Genomic DNA, 19,658 nt, shown 5'->3' on the forward strand with positions numbered 1-19,658 from the left:
CTCGAGTCCAACTATGGGCAGCTGGTGTCCATGCACTTTGGAACACATAGAGGAAGTAGTACAGACAAAATGCCAGTTTATTTTCAGATAGACATAAATTATTTCCTTTCATCTTTTCCCTTTTCTTGGAGAAAACTCAGAGGAGGAGGAGAAGGAGGAGGAGGAGGAAGAGGAGGAGGAGGAGGTAGGGGAAGGACGAGGAAGGGAAGAAAGCTGTAAGAGCTGTGACGGGAGCCTGCGGACATTGGTGTTCTCTGAAAGGCATCTCCTCGCTCCATTCCATCGTCTCCATCCTGGACGGCAGCCACACGGCCCCTGGTGGTCGTGTCTAAACCCAGTTCTCTTTCCAAATCAGAATATAATGAGGTAGCTCATCTCCTCTTTGAGGTTTATGTTGAAAAGTCCTGTGGTTCAAGATCAACACAATGACTCACTTGTGGCTACAGCGCTGCAGCCAGCACGGGCCGCACGCACCAGGGCGCAACTAGAGAACAGCTGGCAAGCAGGTCCTGCTAGCTCACAGAAGGGCCCTCAGTTGACTAAGGCTTGTTTGCGTCAATAAAGCAAGTGCTATCACATACAAGTGTTCTTTAAAGCCTCCAGCATTTCCTGTTTGTTTATGCAAAAAACCTCAAGATGACTTTCATCATCCTAAGTAGTCCATCTTACCAAGCTCTTTCTATGTGGCCACAGGCCCCACTGGAAAATGTGGCAGCGAACGGATATTCCACTCACTTTCCTTGTCCAGTGGCTTTGCATATCCTGTTGTCTAAATCAGGAATGAGCGGGAATGTTTTTGTTGACCCCTGGACCAAGTTGAAGGTCAACAGAAATGCCACCCACTTCTGCAATGTCGCCACAGTGCTTTAAAAGATCAGGGAAATAAATGATTCCCTTTGATCTACAGAAAGTATTTCCTCATATATACACAAACATTTTGTCAGAAAATGTAACTTAAGTAAGATCACCTTCATTAAATTTCCTTTCATTGTTCTTTCCCATGCTTCTGTCTTCAAAAGACTTGAAGATGAAGTTGGGTATGGTGGCATGGTGCTGACACCTGTGATCCCAGAACTCTGGAGGCTGAGGCAGGAGGGTTGCTGTGAGTGGGAGGCCAGCCTAGGCTATATCATAGTGAGTTCAATGCCCGCCTGCACTACCTTGAGACCCTATAATATATGTGTATAGAAGATACTTTTGTACATACATACATAATACATACATACATACATACATACATACTTAAATGATCCCCATTGGATATCGCATAAAAAAACAGATTCAAAATGGATCAGAGACCTAAATATAAGACATGAAACTATAGAATGACTAGAAGAAAGCATAAAAGAAAAATTTTAGACAATGATTTTCGTTATAGACAATGTTTTTTGGAAATGATCGCCAAAATTACGAGAAACAAAAGCATGTGCAGTCAAATCATATTACACTGAATTAAAAAGCTTGTGCATAACAATAAGGCAATGAACAGAGTGAAGAGACAAGCTATAGCCCAGGTGGGCAGATTTGCCGACTATGCATCTGAAAAACGATTAACAAAAAACTCAAAAACCTTAACTACAGCAGCAAAAAAGAGTACCTCAGTGTAAAAATGGAGAAATTCTAGGCACTTCTCAAAAGAAGAAATACAAAAATCCAACAAATACATGAAAAATTCACAAGATCATTAGCCATCAAGAAAATACAAACAAAACTAAAATGGGATATCATCTCATTACAGTTAGGATGGCAATCAATAAAAACAAAACAGGGGGCCTGCCCCATAGCTCAATTCTTTAAGTGGCTGCTTCAACAAAGCCGTCAGGCTCAGGTTGCTGTGGTTCGATCCCCACAACTCAAGCCAGCCAAACCTGCCCTGAAGGCATTCGGAGCAAAAATAAAAAATAAAAATAAAAAACAAAACTAAAATGGAAACTAAAAAATGCCAGTTACTATGTGCAGTAAAAGGAACTCTCCTGCACTATAGATGGAAATGAAGCTTAGCTTAATCATTATATAGAGAACAACAAGGTGCTTTTTCAGAGTATTAAAGGTAGGTCTGTCACATGATACACCAACCCTATGGCTGGGTCTCTATTCAAAGCAAAGGAAATCAGCATACTGAAGAAATAACTGCACTGTCCACTGGGGTGCCATTCACAGTAGTTAAGATGGGGAACTAACCCAGGTGCCCATGGTAGATGAATGGATGAAGAGAAGGTGGTATACACACAAGGAAGTATACTCAGAGGTAAAGGAGAATAAGGTCCTGTCACTTGTTCTTCTTGTTCATTTACAATGTCAACCTGTAGAATGATGTTGCTGGAAGTTAGGAAGGGGAAGGGGAGGATGGGTGAAAAGAGGCTGGGTTAGATCATGTACACTATATGAATAAAACATACTGAACCTCATGAATAAATATTAATACCTGTTCATCAAGAACTTTAAGATGCTATATATTTGTTATAAATATATAGCAGCATATATTCGTTATATAATACTTCCATGAGTTATAAAGTCCAGGTTGTCTCAAATGACTTAAATATCAGCTTTTCACTCCCTTTCAATGACAGACTATCCTCAACTGCAACATGCACATTAAATCAGATTTTTTAATGCAGATATTGAAATGGTAATTTAGAGCACAGTCTTTCTTCTTATCAGGATAATATTTCCATTGATTATTATTTTGCACCTTAATATCCCCCTAAGTGTCCAGTTTTCTATTGACTAAAGTTTCTAATCTTAAAATGTACTTTTCGTATTCTGTTTTTCCTTTCCTATCAGGTTCTATCACATTCTAATACCTTCGTGGATGCTTTTTAAATCAAAAGGTCTACATTAACCTATGTTTTTCAGAGCTGCCGTGATAATATGGCATTGACCTGATAATCACTCATTTTATATTATTTTTCTTAAAAAGACTTGAAGAACTAAAATGGAACTATTTCTGGTGGGAGTTATTAGGTGTCTGTTAGAACAAGATGAAATAAAATGCATGACTAAAGATACAACTATCTGAAAAGTTGGTCAAGCTATGTAAGCAAAACAGAGGAATATATATATATATATATATATATATATATATATATTTAGTACAGGGTCTCATTACATGGATTGGACTCATAGTGATCCTCCTGTATTCAGCCTCCCAAGCACTGGGATTACAGGCACGGCCACCATGCGCAGTCTCAATCGCCCTCTCAGCGTGCTCCGGCAGCAGGGCCAGCACAGCACGCCTGGGATCAAACCCTGGTCCCTGCATCTGCGAGCAAGAGCTATCTGGCCGACCCAAGAGGATCTAATGTTGATATATGTAAATCATCTTACTTTTATAACTTAAATCCTCTATAGAGTATTAGTATTTAGTTCACATTAGGCAGTGATAAGGTCATTTTGTATGTAAGACTTTAGCTTTGGATTATTTACTTTTCTTTCAGAAAAAACATTACTGTCATTTCAACTCTATCTTTAGGGACAAATAATCAGGTGACTGGCATTGTTCACAGAAGCATCAACTTTGGGAGCTGTGCCTCTGGAAGTAGAATTATAAAAGAGGCGCAACTCAGAGCTTGTGATGCCCACTGACCAAGGGGGCATTTGAGTGATGGTGATTGGCAAAGTGAGGGCTTTGAGCTTTACCTAGAAACCAGCCCTCATGCTCCAGGCATGCTGCCAGAGAAGGACTAAGTCAGCATGTAAAGTGACCAGACGAATAAGTTCTTAGTTTTTTTATTGCCATAAAAGCCACTGAGAAAGACTTCGAGAGATATAGTCATCTAAATGGTAATCTTAGACTCCTTGTCCTATTACTCAAGAAAAAATTTTGCCATACAAAAATGGGACAGGGAAGTCATCATTAATAAAGTGCAACCCTCTGGTCATTACAGTCAAAAAACATAATCAGGAAGGTTGCAGGGTAGTGAACCATTAGATTCAACACTGTTCTTGGAACCAAATCAGTAACTCAACAACACCTTCTCAATTCCTCAGACTAAAATATAGAGCCCCTTAACATTGACATTAACGATATTATGAGTGATGTGTGTTTCACATTTGCACAGCAAACTTATAGAATGTACCCCCAGGTTCTTGCTCTAGATAATGCCCATCAGTTTAATTACTAAAATCAATTTAATGTTGGTGCTCTTGGGAGAGAAATCTTTTAAGATGCATGAAGTAATCCATACTACGTGTTTTCATTGACATTTAACACAATTCTTGCAGCTGCCAAATCTAATTGTCTTTTTTTTTTTTTTTTTTTTGCCTATTTGTTTATTTCCTAGTACTGAGCATTGAACCCAGAGGTGTTGTACTGAGCTACATCCCCGACCCTTTTTATTTTTTTGCTTTGAGAAAAGGTCTTGCTAAATTGCTAAGTAGCCCATGTTGAGTTTAGACTTCTGATCCTCCTGCCCCTGCCACCCAGAATGCTGGAGTCTCAGGCATGTCCCACAGTGTCTGGCTGTTCTGTTGGTTCTAAGCAGCAAGTAAACCAGATAAAATGGTTATTTGATTAACCAACAAGAAATATGATACAAGCAAACTGAAATGGTGAAGGAAACTGGCACAAATGAAATTGTGCTCTGAGCTACTTCAATCTGAGTGTTTTCTCTTTCTGTGAAGTGCATATAGTGATACTTTGCCCAGGTGTATTATGGTAAACATAGAACTAATTCATGCAAAAATCTCTGACACGTAGCAGAAAATAAATGACAGCTGTAACTTATCATTATTATTTGTTAAAATTTAAGTTACCATGAAGAAATCAAGCTATTATTTATTGGTCTATGTAAATTAAAAAACTCTCACAGTATCAAGCAACTTAAGTATAACCGGAAAAAGAAGTCACAGGTAGATTAATTCAAGCTGTCAAGCAGCTTAAGTGTCAATTCACCATTTATTTTATACTTTTAAAAATATGTCTTCATTTTTTTTTCCAGAACCGAGGGTTGAACTCAGGCCCTTGTGCCTGCAGGCAAGTGCTTATTCTACTGAGCTAGCTTCTTGGCCACTGTCTTCATTTTTAATATCTAAATATTTTAGTTGGAGTTGTTCTATGGGTTTTTTTTCTTAGTAAATTGCTCATCTAACTGGTATGCAGGAAGTAGTGAAAATTGACTAGGGAAATAATAGTGATTGTTTAAGGAGGAAGGAGGTTTGTTTTTAGTTCAACATTTTATGAAGTATGGCCCGGTGAGATAGCTCAGTGGTCTAAGCCCCTCTTTGGCAAGTACAGGAACCAGGATTCCATCCCACGTCCCACACCCTGTGCCAGCCCCGCTTCCGGCACACACTGAGCCAGCGACCCAGTCTGGGCATGGTGGCGTGTGCATATTATCCTAGTGCTGGGGAGGCTGAAAGCAGGAACATCACTATGAGTCTGAGCTGCGTAGTGAGACCATGTACCAAATACATAAAAATGAACAACAACAACAAAAAAGCATTTTATGAAGTGGATTGCAAATAAAATACAGGCAGCATTGTCCTGTGATGGAATGCCCCATACATTAAGAACCCTGGCAGTATAAATATCACAATCAGAAAGGCAATAAACACATCCAAAGAAACTTAAAACAACATTTTTTTACAAGGCAACAAAAGCATTCAGCAACTTAGAGGGTACAAATGTCCTAATGCATTTGTCTGACCTTCGAGTCTTGATTAGTTCTCAATGTCACTGACATCGCTAGGGTCACAACTCAGTGGATTCTAGGCTGCGGCTGTCTGTCACAGGGTCATTCTTCCTGGTAATAAGGTAGCTGGTCGTCCCTTGGGGAGAGGCGAGACGAGCAGGTCTTCAAAGCTGAAGCATCCCAAAGGCGAGAGCGAGTCCCGGCAGAGCCCCAGCTCCTCTGTCAGAGCATTCGACATCGTTGCAAAGGAAAGGAAAATGGTGGCGCTTGCAGATCGCTGTAAAGTGGGGACCTATATAACAGAGAATCTCAAACACTAAAAAAACACGAACTGGAATAGATTTGGGGACTATTTTGAGGCACTTTGTTTTTTCATTTACCACATTGTTGAGTCACATGTTTAAGGATGTGGGGCACATTAAAAAGAAGCATGCTGCTTATTTTGAAGCAAATTATTATCAAATGACTATGCTTCAAAACATTTCTTAATTTCAACTTGAAGTGAAGTCATTTGAGTTTGAAGCATATGCCTTTACTAAATTGTTGCCAAAAAGAAAAAGAAAGACAAGTTAATTTTTGCATTTACTGTTTGCAAAACTGTTGATTCAAGATGTGATGGAAAACTGAAGTCCTGACAGTGGCGCCTTATTTGCTGTGGCCTGGAGTAACCCATGCTCATTACCACTCAAGAGTTTCACTTCACAAAGTCAAAGGTAAACTTGAGTAATTGGTATAGTTAGCTCGAATGGAAATCCTGACTAGCCTGGGAGTTGAATCTGCAACTTAAAGTAAACAAAGACTTTAATAACTTAGAGGCAAACACCCAAAAACAGATACTACACACTAAGAATGCTGTTAGATCCAACAAAATATCTGCAGAGTATTTGCGGAGAACCTGTTTCTATTCTTGTACGATCCAACTTCATAAACTATATATGCATTAAATTTCAGTCCACGTATATTCCATATTAGGTTTTGGGCCTTAAAGGACATTTTCTTCATTGATTTTTTTTTCTCCCAGTGGGGGTAAATTTTGGATTTCTGGGGGATGGTGTTCTTAACATTTCATTGTACTTTTTTGCCAGCTAATACAATGGCATAGTTAGAAATGCAAATAACATAAAAGGACATAGCAGGAGAAAAGACGTCCTTCCATTCCTAACCTTCAGGACACTTCCTCCCACCACAGCCACTGACGTCATTTACAGCACACTGTCCTCCAGTCTCCATGTGTAGCTCCACATATGCGTACCTGAGTATATATTTTTATGTAGCTCTAACACTTTCTTCCATCAAAATGGTAGCACATTTAGGTCATAAAAGGAAACTGAAAGGATACCAAAACCTAGGAAATTGGAGAACAGATTCTTTACAAAGAAATTATCAGAAAATGACATACATTAGTGTTTATACAGGGGAAACCACAAGGAAATAGTTCAGTAACTAAGCTAGTAGCAGGGTAGCTGCTAGATCTACACACAGGTCAAAGGACGCAGCAGCATGAATGGTAACTCGAATTGGGAAGGAGGAGGTCACGGGGGGAGTGGGGCAGCGATGTAGCTAGCACAAGACAAAGAGGGAACACATACTCTGACCTGGCTCTCTTCTCCTTCTGGTCCACAGTAGGGATTCCCACGGAGCAACTCACCCAGCACCCAGAGGATCTCGAAGCCCAGAGATGCAGTGCGTATAGGCTGGTTTCAGGTGGGAAATAACAGGAGGGTGGAGAGTAGCTATGTTAAATAACCGAAATAAATCTGCATTGACTCTCCTGCTCCTTGCTTTTTACAAGAAAAAAAAATAGATGTTGGAGATGATCATTCTATGCATCAGTGCATATAGACCTTTCTCAATTCTTTAGAAGGACATAATGCACTGGATGGATAAAACATACTTTATTTAATTGGTTCTCTATTGTTAAACATTTAGATTGATCTCCTGTCTTTTGTGAACACAAACACTGCAATAAATATGCTTGTACATATGTCTTCATACATATGCACGCTATAACTGTTGTAGAAACTCCTAAAAAGGAATTGCTTTTTCATTAACTTAGAAGGTCAAAGTGGTTTTTTAAATGTTTGTTTCTCTCAAAGGAAAAAGAAAATGAAGTGCTTTCACATTAAGGCACAAAGATGTCAAAACTTTCTTGTGAGTCCTTATCCCCCCACCAAATATAAATTCCTTTTAATTTTTGGAGTGATAGATTCAGGCAGAGTTTAAGGAAAGACCATGTGTGTAGAGCTGCTGAGCCTGTGCTGCAGACCTGAGTCTGAGGACAGTGGGCATGTTTTACAACCTCTCTATGCCTCAGCTTCCTTATCTGCAAAATGGGCATGCTCTTAATGCTAGTAGCTACCTCAAAAGGTGTTGGGGAGGTTTCAATAAACTAACATATGCAGATCGTGTAAACTAGTCGCTGTTATTTTGCAGTCAGCAGCATCCTTTGCCCCTTCTCACCATGTTTGCCATCTTGCATACATCCTTCACTCACATGTACAAATACCTGATTTCAGATCTTTCCACTTCTCTGTGTGTCTATGTGCTTCTTTTATTTCAAGATTGCTTAAAATATCCCTTGCATGGGATTCTTTAAATCTACGTTTCAAACCATGCTAACCTACTATGATGGAGAATCGTGATTCTCCATACACTAGGTTATATAATGATGCACGACACAAGACAACTGCTAACGCTAGCTAGTCATTCTGGATCTACCCAAGATCCGACCCATGGCCAACCCAGCTCTACGTTGTTCTCTGAAGAGGTGATGTATTGTGCTACTTTGACAAGTGTTACACCTCCCAAAGTCCTTAGTTTTGTTTTGTTATTATCAGTTTTTACTCACAAATTCTGGCTATACATTTTCTCTAAATTTATTTTCTATTATTCAGCCTTCACAATAACTCATAGTATCGAGTGGTGGTAAATTACTGCTTCCTGCTATTCAACCCCAAAGTAAATTTTCTAGACTTGAAGCAGAGCATCCTAATTCTAGAATTCTAATTTTGATGTCAGTGTTCTTACTTATTCTGCCAAGGCTGAATAATATTATAAACTTGTATCATCTATGCTCTTCAAACAATCATTTCCAGATTTATCCTAACAGTAGGACAAGAATACAATTCAGATGGACAGAAAAAATATAATTTCCTAATTTTTGCTCTCTTCATATTAACTTCAAGTCTATTCTGGTTTATTTCTTGGTCTGATCCAGTACTTGTACAGTACCCTGAGGTAGTCTTTACTCTCCAGGAAGAAAAATGTTCAGTCTCTGAAAAATTTCAGTTTTGCACCCTGTCCATCTGTTCTGTATGACGGTATCTCAGCGTTTGGAAGGAGACACTCTTGAACTTCTCTGTAGGAGGCGAGGAGGATGAGCAATTTGAATCTCTTGCCATTTATCCATCTCTGCTGCGCCTCAGTATGCTGGCTTCCACGATGGCTACAGCACAGTCTGTGGTGCCCTAGGATGCAGGGGCGCAGAGGGGCCTTCTGCCTGCTTCCTCCTCGCGCCTCTTGCCTGCCCCCTCAGGGGCTGCCACACAGTCTTTGCAGTCAGCCTCTGACTGTGAGATTACCCTGTGCTGCGCATCGTCCCATCCTTTCCAGAATGCATGCTCGAAAGGCTTTCTGTGTTCTTGCCACACAGCCCCCTAAGCTGGCTGGCTGGCCAATGATGCCATTTCAATCTCTATCCTATGTCGGCACAGGGCCAGGCTGCTTTTGGTGTTTTGCTTGATTTATCTGCCTATACCTGAAGATAATTTTTCCTGAAAGGTTCCTTCCAAGTTGGCAGTGGTAGAGGGCAGAGAAAGCGAACAACAGTGGTACTTTTCTTCCCTTTTCTTTCTTCCTCTGTTTCATTTCTCTCTTCATGACCTGTGTCCAGCAGGAGTAGATTATAGCCCTTCACTGTACCATTACCCCTTCTACCCAAGTCTGATGGCAGAAGGAATGTACTGTGCAAAATCAGAGCAAGGGCCCAAGTCTTGATTCTTGGGCTATTAAGGGAGATGAGAGAATAATTTGGACACTCCTTTCTCAAGACAATGACTTCTTATATGCTAGTATAAGACTATTTATCGATATTTTGAAACTGATATTTCTTTCTTTTTTTTTTTTTTTGATATAGGGTCTCCTTATGCAGTTCAGACTCATAGCAATCCTCCTGTCTCAGCCTCCCCAGTGCTGGGTTTACAGACATGCACCACCACACCTGGTTCTAGGGGCCTGCGCAGTGTGCAGTAGCAAGGATTGAACTCAGGACCTTGTACTTGCCAGGCAGGCACTTAGGCCCCTGATCTATCTCTCCAGCCTAAAACTGATATTTCACTGATACATTTGAAATGTCAGAGTCTGAACATTTGGGACCCTTCTTTCAGAGGCCTAATTCTTCTTTGCAGTGCAGTTTCATCTCTTTTCCCACTCTCCTTGTCAGGGGCTTCCTCAGGACAGCCAAGAGGAGGTAATAGGCTTAGCATGACCTTTAAAAAAAAGACAAATTCAGAATATTGCCTTCAGTAGATATATTTTGTTAGTTTTATGATACTGTATTTGCATTTCTTATTAAAAAATAAAAGTCTACTCTTAGATCCTCACACATAATGATTTTTTTGGTGCTTCTCTTTGCATTTTTTTGAGCTCCAACATAGGTGTTCCTGTGTTGGATGAATTGCATCATACTGAGGTTCAGAGATTTGACCGTGCCTTACTTTTTCAGGTGGCTCTTACTAGTATATGCATCTCATTTTGTTCCTTGTGATTGCTTCCCGTAACACTGAGCATGTATGTGAGAGCTAAAAACTAAGGCACTGCATGTTGGGAATGCACTGAATTCTCAAGTTGGTCATGATGAGGTGTTGGGGGGAAAAGGACTGGTGGGCCCTGGCGCTAGGGCTGCTCATTTACTTTGACACGCTCATCAAATTGCACTGGGTTGTGTAAGGAACTAGAAAAATTATTACCGTTTTAGATGAAACTAACCTTGCACAGTATTTTTATTTTGAGTTCTGGATAGACTCATCAATTGTAACAATGACTCCGGGGAGCCAATAATAGTCTGGCAAGAATATTAGAATGATAAAAAAGAAAAACTACTCTGTCTTCACCTTAAAAAGTGAACTGTATTTTTATTTCCATTCTTATATATTTGTTATATCATTTTTTATGAATAAAATCTTACTGAACATAGTATTTTTAGCATTATTGGAGATTCTTATAATACGTGCATGCTGTACTTAATATAACTTGACCTTGTGAAAATTTTCATAAGGAAAGACAAAAATAAGTTAGCAAGTCAGTAGTTTCTAAGTTGACTGAAATTCTGGATTATCTATATTTAATACAATTTCAACCAAAATACCAATAGTACTCACTACAGATAAAATTCATATGAAACCAGGAGAAACCTGGAATATCAAAATCAATTCTAGGCAGCCAAGAGAAGGCAGAGAAGCAGTACAATGACAGAGTTCAAGTTACACTACAAAGCTACAGTAATAGAAACAGCAGGGTATTGGCAGACAGCCCCCCCCCCCAAAAAAAAAAAAAAAACTGATTGGTGGATCAATGGAACAGAATAAAGGATGTGGGAACACTCCAGGCACACTTAGTTGCTATCTTATATTTGATAAAGAAGCCAAATACTTTGCTGGCAGGAAGGTAGCTTAGTTCACAAATGGTGTTGGGGAAACTGGCTATTCACTTGCTGAAATTGAGCCTGGTTGTGTCACCGCATGTGTGAATGGATTACTGTTTTCTATTGCGCGGCAGTATTCTTTGTACAGTATACCACAATCCATTTAGCTGCGGCAAATTTAACTGTTTCCAGTTGGCAGCTATTCTGAGTGAAGCTGCCATGAACATTTATATTCAGACTTTTTGTCTTAATTTTAAAACAGAGCTGGAGTATACTAGCAGCCACTAATGGGCATTAGACCTCAGTTCAACATCATAATGTAGTTTGGTGCAATTGTTTCTTTATCATTTTTTTCTGCTTTGGATTTATTGAGTTCTTTGAATCTGAGTTTATAATTTTCATCAAATTCAAAAATTTTTAACCAATTTTTTTCTCTTTTCTCCTCTTAAAGATCTCCAATTATCTTTATGTTAGACAATTTGATATTGTCCTATTGGGTGATTGAGACTCCATTGAAAAAATTTCAACTTATTTTCCCAGGTGCTTCAATTTGGATAACTTTTATTCTTCACTAGTTATTTTATTTATTTATCCATTTGTTTATTTTTTGGCAGAACTGGGGATTGAACTCAGGCCCTTGCACTTGCCAGGGAAGCACTTATTCCACTGAACCATCTCCCTGGCCCCTGCATTAGCTATTTTAAATAACTTTCCAAATTTATAGATTTTCCCTCTGGAGTGTGTCATTCACTTTTACGTTCATTTGGTGAAGTTTTCATTTCAAATATTGCATTTTTTTATTTTCATAAATGTTTGCTTTTAAAAAATTCTTGCATTTTTATGATCCTGGAACTATATATATGATAGTTGTTTTCAAGTCTTTGGTATTTCTATCATTTTTTCCCATTTCTGAGTTTTTATTGAATTCATTGGGAGGGGTTGTGAACTATTTTTCCCCTTCGCACATCTAGTAGATGAATGTTACTATTGTGAACGTTATACTGTTGAGCATCTGGGGGTCAATGTTTTTCTTTAAAGAACAATGAGTTTATTTTGGTTAATACTCGTAGAACAGCTTGATTCTCTTGGGTCTTGTTTTTAATCTTTTTTTTTTTTTTTTTAGTGTAGATATACTATGTCTCTTACTCTAGGGCTAATTTAAACCTACTGGCAAGGATTAATGCTTTGGTGTCTCTAATACATTACCTAAGTGTTTAAAACAGTCTCTCTGTTGGTCATGGTAGTGCAAGCCTGCAATCCAGCCACTGCGGGAGGTGGAAGGACAATGACAAATTCAAGCCCAGGCTGGGCAATCTAGTAGCTTAGCAAAATCTTATCTCTAAATTTTAAATGATGTGTGCATATGTGTGTATGACAGTGTGTGTGTGTGTGTGTGTGTGTGTGAGTGTGGTGTGTGTGTATATGTGTGAGTGTGTATGTGTGCGTGTGTGTGTCAGTGTGAATGCCCTGGGTTCAAGCCTCAGTGTCCCCCAACACACACCCCTCTCTACTCTGATTGGTCAGAATTCAATTATCCCCCAGCCTTTTGTGCTCTGCGGGTTGTCCCGCAGACAGCTTTATGGTACTTTCCCTTTGCTTAACATCTGAATTCTCATGATACAACTGTGTTAGAAGGACTTCTGTGCAGGTTTCTGCCTGCATATTCTGAGGCAAAAGACATTAATTGATTTTCAAATGTTAAATTATCTTTGCATTTGAGGGATAAATTCAAGTTTTCCGTGGTGTCTTTTTTCCAGCCCCTTTATTTAATATGCTGAAATTTTACTTAAGATTTTCTGCTATTTCATGAGGTGCCTATACATTTTCCTTCTCAAACTTTCCTAATCTAGTTTCAGTGCTAAAGTCCTATTAGACTGATGAAATAAGACAAAAGTCTAATTTTTCTTGAGAGTGGAAATATGTCTCTGGTAAAACTAATTTTTCTATGTAAATAAATTTTAAATAGCTTGGTTTTTTAAAAATAATTTTAGGACCATCTTATGTACTTTTAAATTAAGATAGATCATATATACAGCAAAAAAACCCATCAAAATTAAGTGTAAAATTTGATAAAGTTTAGCTATGCACACATATTATATTCTGCATTGTGTGTTATAATAATACCTGATAGATAAGCAGCCACAGTCAACCTTACAGGTCAAGTCTCATAGTACTGCTAGTCTTTTTTTTTTTTTTTTTTTTCCAGAACCGGGGATTGAACTCAGGCCCTTGCACTTGCCAGAGAAGTGTTTATTCCACTGAGCCACCTCCCCGGCCCCTGTACTGCTAGTCTTCAGAAGGCCACTTCACATAATAGCCTCAATGCTCACCTAAGTTGTCATGTGTGGCAACTTCTTTCTTTGTGTGGTTGAATAACATTCCAGTGCATTCAAATTCCACTTCCTCTTCCATTCAGCCATTCATGGGCATTCAGGTTGTTCCTCGATCTTGATTGTTGTAAATAATGGCGTGACGATCACGTGGGTGCAGATTCTGATTTTACTTCTTTTGGCTGTAAACCTAGACATAAGATGGCTAGCTCTAACTTTATGCCTTCTGAGGAAATGTCATATCACTTTCTATAGCCACTGTATTATTTTATATCCCCACATTATGCTCGGAGAAATAAACCAGTCACATGAGAAGAAATGCTGCATGATTCCATTTATATGAGGTGACAAAGACAGCAAAATTTATAGAGTCCAATAGTCGAATGGTGGTTGGATGGGACTGGAAAGGGAGAAAAATGGGAGTTGCCAGTCAGTGCTAATCAGAGGGTGCAGAGTTTCAGCTAATCAAATGATTCAGTTCTTGAGATCAGTTGCACAGCAGTGTGCCTATGGCTAGCAATCATACTGTATCATAGTCTTAAAAATTTATCAATAAGGCAAATGAGGACAGGTGTGGTGGCACTTGCCTGTAGTTCTTGTCTTCAGAAGGCTGAGGTTGGAGGATTGCTGCAAGTTCGAATCCAGCCTGAACTACATATGCATAGTTCAAGGCCAACCTCAATTACAGCATGAGACCCTGTCTCAAAAACACACAAAAAAGAGAGCCCATGATAAATAACATTTACAATAACATTTATTTTTTTTATTTTATTATTTTTTTAAATTTTATTTGTGTGTGTGTACACGCGCATGGCCAGCTCAGCCCACCAGGGGGCAGGCTGGCTGGCATGTGGTGCTGGGGATTGAACTGCGGTCCCTGTGCTCTGCCAAGCTTGTTCTTTTTCTTTTTTTTTTTTTAATTTTTTTAACATTTATTTAGTGTGTGTGTGTGTGTGTGTGTGTGTGTGGCCAGCTCAGCCCACCAGGGGGCGCGGCTGGCCGGCATGTGGTGCTGGAGGATTGAACCGCGGTCCCTGTGCTTTGCTAAGCTTGTTCTAAGTAGGTGCCTTAGACCACTGAGCCATCTCACCAGCCCTACAATAACATTTAAAATTCTTTTCTTTGCACCCTTTCTCAGTTAATGCCTTACATCAGAAGTAATCACTATGTTCCTCTCTATCACTGTAAAATTCTTAAAATTTTTATGAAATTTTATAAAATTCTTAAAATTCTTCTGTATACAATTGTAGGTAGCCGTATCTTTTGTGTTTGGCTGCTTTTATTCAACACCACATCTATGAGATTCATTGACATTTACTGTGGGCCAGAATTTATTCTTTTTTATTGCTCAAGGTGATCAATTTTATAAATATAATAAAATCTATCTAAGCTTCTGCTGACAAACATTTGAGATGTTCCCTGTCAGGAGCTCTTAGGAATGAAGCTGCTACCGAGGCTACTGTGCATGCTTTGTGGCGAAGGTCCATGCTCTGTTCTCTGAGGCATGCACTTGGCGGTGCACCCACTGAGCCACCAGGCAGCTGTGAGGGCGGCTCCCGCGGCTTCCACCAAGGCGTGCCCAAATCACCAGAAATGCACGAAAGTATCAGTTCCTCTGCTTCCTTGCCTACCTTGCAGCACCCCACATTTTTAGTGTTAGTCAGTTTTGCAGGTAGGTATTATTTATTACTGCAGTTTTCATTTCCATTTCCTTGATTAGTAATCAGGTTGAATGCCTTTTGGAATTTACTGTTCATTAAAGTATGTTTTTTTGGGGAAGTGTTGCTTCATTAATAGGATTTTACCTTTGCTGAGTTTCAACTAAAACTCAAAGAATGTGTTTCTCTTTTTTTTTTGGTCCTTGATGCCTATAATTCAATAGTTTAAAAAGCTCACTTTATGACACTTTCATAAATGTGTGTTTGCAAAGTATGTGTTCTAATTATTATTATTATTATTTTTTTTTTTTGGAACCGGGAATTGAACTCAGGCCCTTGCGCTTGCCAGGGAAGCACTTATTCCACTGAGCCATCTCCCCAGTCCTGTGTTCTAATTATTGGGTTGTCCAAATATCCTACATCTTAACTAGTGTGTGTGTGTGTGTGTGTGTGTGTGTGTGTGTGTGTATATGTGCATTTACTGTACCAGAGCTTGAATCCAGCACTTCTCACATGAAGTTAAATCCTATCCCTAATTTTACTTTCTATTGGGTACTGAGAAGACAATGTAGAAATTTTCCGCTATATTTATAAATTTTTCAATTTCTTTTTGATATTCAGTGGGGTTATAGTTTTAAATAGTTTAATGTTATTCGCTAGGTGCATGTTTTGAACAATTATATCTATTTAATGGATTTTACTTTTTCATCCTTATTAATCATCTTCTTTATTGTCCCAAATGCTTTGTGGAAGCTATTTATTTATTTATTTATTTATTTATTTATTTATTTATTTGAAGTACCAGGGATTGAACTCAGGACCTTGTGCTTGCCAGGCAAGCACTTATTCTACTGAGCTATTTCCTCAACCCCTATTTTGGATGAGCTCATAATGTTTCTGCGCTCTTATGTCTCACCCAAGTCATGAGTAAACAGCATATAGTTAGATTTTGTTATTGTTCTTAAATTCAGTCAGTTCCTAGGGCCTTGTGAGAGTGGACACTACCTGTAGAGGGAGACCTGACAAGATCTCAGACCCCCGGTACCTCTGTGTGGTGCGATCCTGCAGTGATGGGCTGGAAACGAGGTACTCGAACTCATTCTCCTGCCTTCGGATCTTCTGCTGTTCTTTTCCATTGGGTGAACCCACACAGCAGCAAGAGTACAAAAGAATTTCTGAATTTTGGCAGAAATCAATTTCTGAGCACACAGAGAATAGAAAAATATGGAATGGGACACAGAGTAATGTTAGAAAGGCAAAATGACACACATTTGTTCTCTATTAACTTAGGTTTTCTATTTACCCTCCTTTCAAAACTTTAAAAGGTACACTTGAAATGGAATAACCATACATAAATAAAATGTGTAATGTGATAACTTTGGATATATGTATATACCTATGAAACCATCACCACAATCAAATAATAAACGTGTCTATCTCCTCTACAAGATTTCTCATTATGCTTGGTAATTCCTTCTCACGGTTTCTATCCTTTCTGTCCAGAAAATTACTGAGCTGTTTGTTAGAACAATACTTAAGTCTTTTTCAAAGTTGTTTTATTATTTTCTTTTTTGGACCAGGGATCTAACTCAGGACCCTGTGCTTGCCAGGCAGACACTTAGGCCGCTGAGCTATCTCCCTGGCCCTTCAAAGTTGTTTTAGCTAAATCTTGCTTTTAAGATTTGTTGGGTGAAAACAGAACAGTCCTCAATCTTAACTGTTTCCCACTAATCAAGAAAGACCTTTCCAAGTAGTCTGCGAAACGCACACTACATGTGCATTTTCTCAGATGGATAATGGTAAGACACTACTATCTCTGACCCTTTGTGGGCACGTGGTATTTTCTTTTGATCATTCTTGATGGCCCTTGTTTCGATTTAGATAGAAAATATCATCCCTCAATACAATATTTCCTGGGCTGGCTAAATAGTTTAGCAGATTAAAGCTCCTGCAAGCAGGTGTAGGGACCCGGGGTTTGATCCCCCGGCCTGCTGTGCTGGCCCTGCCCCCGGGGCAAGCTGAGTCAGCAATTGAGACTGGGCATGGTGACGCTCCACTGTAATCCCAGCTTTTGGGAGGCTGTAAACAGACATCACCACGAGTCTGATCTAGTAGTAAGACCCTGAACACCCTATAGGCCCTTCCCTAAAGTACAAAATAAATAAATAAATGAATAAATGAAATTAAATATTTCCCAAAAGTCTGATGTGTTCAGAGGTGGGGTTTTTGGAAGGTGGTTTCATCAAGGGAGTGCTATTCTCATCACTAGTGAGTTCATAGCTAAAGGTGTTGTTAGGAGGCGGGGCCTTGCTGGAAAAAGTGGGTCATGGGGGAGTGGGCTGTAAGGCTCTGATTTTTTTTTTTTTAAATGCATTTAGTACAGGTGTACAGGGTCTCCCTATATAGATCAGGCTCATAGTGATCCTCCTGTTTTCAGCTTCCCAAGAGCTGGGATTACAGGCACAAGCCACCACATCCAGTCGGGGTCAGCATGGGAGGCTGGAGATTGAACCCTGGCCCCGCTGCACCCTGCCTAAGCAGGCAGTTTTAGTCCACTGAGCTATCTAGCCGGCACTAAGCTATGATCCTGTCCCTGGCCCCTTCATTCTCTCTTTGCTTGCTGGCTGCCATGGGGTAAGCATTTTTTTCTGCTGAGCCCTTTCACCATTTTGTTTCTGCCTTGGGGTTACCCAGCCACAGCCTCAGTCCTCTGAAGCCACAAGCCACAGCAAGCCTCTTCTCTGTTAAATGATGGCTTCTGGGTATTCAGACCTAACACCAAGACAGTGAAAAATACAGCCCTCCTCCTGCCTCGGCCAGTCTCCTCACACATGCAGGCTGCTCCCGCTTTTGTTGCATACTTCGTAGCATTCTATATATTTATTTTAAGAAATGTTCCCAGCCACAATCGATCTGGAATATTAAATAACAAGCCTTATAGACAGTCTGCATAATACTAGATTTAAAGAAAAACAATGTAACTTTAGCTTCAGTCGATGTCTTGCAAAATGGAGTTTGGACACGAATTTAGTTCTTAGGGCATCTGGAGAGAGCCAATGCAATAATTATTCAGTATTTTTAGTCAATCTGAGTAATGACAAATCATTTTTTCTAATAGAATTCTTGATTTTCGCTCTGGTCAATCCTGCCTTATGGCCAGCTTTAGAAAATCTGGTTATGTGCTAATAATTCAAGCATTCTTTCTATCTTTTTTCTGACAAATTGCTTAGCACAGTAAGATCAGTTCCCTTTAGATTAGCAGCAAGAACGAGTGCTTTCTCCCTCTCAGCCCGATGGTGCAGTTGGCTTGTTATTTTGAACTGGGTATAATGAGCTTCCCAGGGTGACTGCGCTTCAGCATTAACTGGCCTTTGTATTGACTGATAACACAAACTGACCAATATTGCCACTTGTTTCTGGGTCTCAGGGTTAGCACCTTGATTCAGCATTCCATGACAGAAAAACATATTGTAATCATGTATAAGAAAAACTTTTTTTCTGCTTGATAGCAGAAGTGGGATGTAAACAAAATTGCCAGAAAATTTTGTCTCATTTTTGTCTTTATTCCTCTTAACTTTTTTTTATTACAATACGCTGATAATCAATGCTTCACTGCCTATTAAATTCTTGATAGTTTTGAATTCTGGGGTTACTGGTATTACTGATACAGTTGTCGGTTTGCTTTGTTTTTATTAATTAATTTATTTTTATCTAGTTGGTATAGGGTCTCACTATGCAGCTGGGACTCATAGTGATCCTTCTGTTTTCAGCTGCCCCAGGGCTGGGATTACAGGTGTGCGGCCCCACCGCTGGTCTCGGTAGCCAGCTCAGCACATAGGGGAGTGGGGCAGGCAGGGTGGCCTGTGGTGCTGGGATCGAACCCCAGTCCCTGCACTTGCCTAAGCAGGTGCTTAGTCTGCTGAGCTATCTCGCTGGCCCAGGTTTTATTTTTAAGAGGTCCTTTGAGAGTTGAGTTTCCTTTTCAAAATCGTGCTTAACATCTTCTATTTAGTGTTACATGTTGATTTTTCTATATCACTTATAAATTATTATTGATTTGAAACTAATTTAGCTTCTGAAAACTCACACCAATTTTTGATACAGTAAGCTTAGAACACTTCACTTTTTGCCTTGTTCACTGATATCTGTACATTTAACTATGTGGAGTACATAGTTACAAACTGGAGAGTTCAGTTGAGGAGAGGACCTCGGCATGAATTTCCCTTCACTTCATCTCTTTCTCAGGAGACTGTTTCAATGAAGCACGACAGAAGTCAATGTATAGGGAACATTCTTTTACTGCAGTAGTTTAGAATATGCATAGGAGGTTGCTATGATGTAAGTTGGGGATTTCTCTTAGATGTTTACTGACACAACTTCCATGGCATCTTTTTTT

This window comes from Octodon degus, unplaced genomic scaffold, assembly GCF_000260255.1.
Source record: "Octodon degus isolate 3935 unplaced genomic scaffold, OctDeg1.0 scaffold00166, whole genome shotgun sequence".
In the NCBI taxonomy this organism is placed as follows: domain Eukaryota; kingdom Metazoa; phylum Chordata; class Mammalia; order Rodentia; family Octodontidae; genus Octodon; species Octodon degus.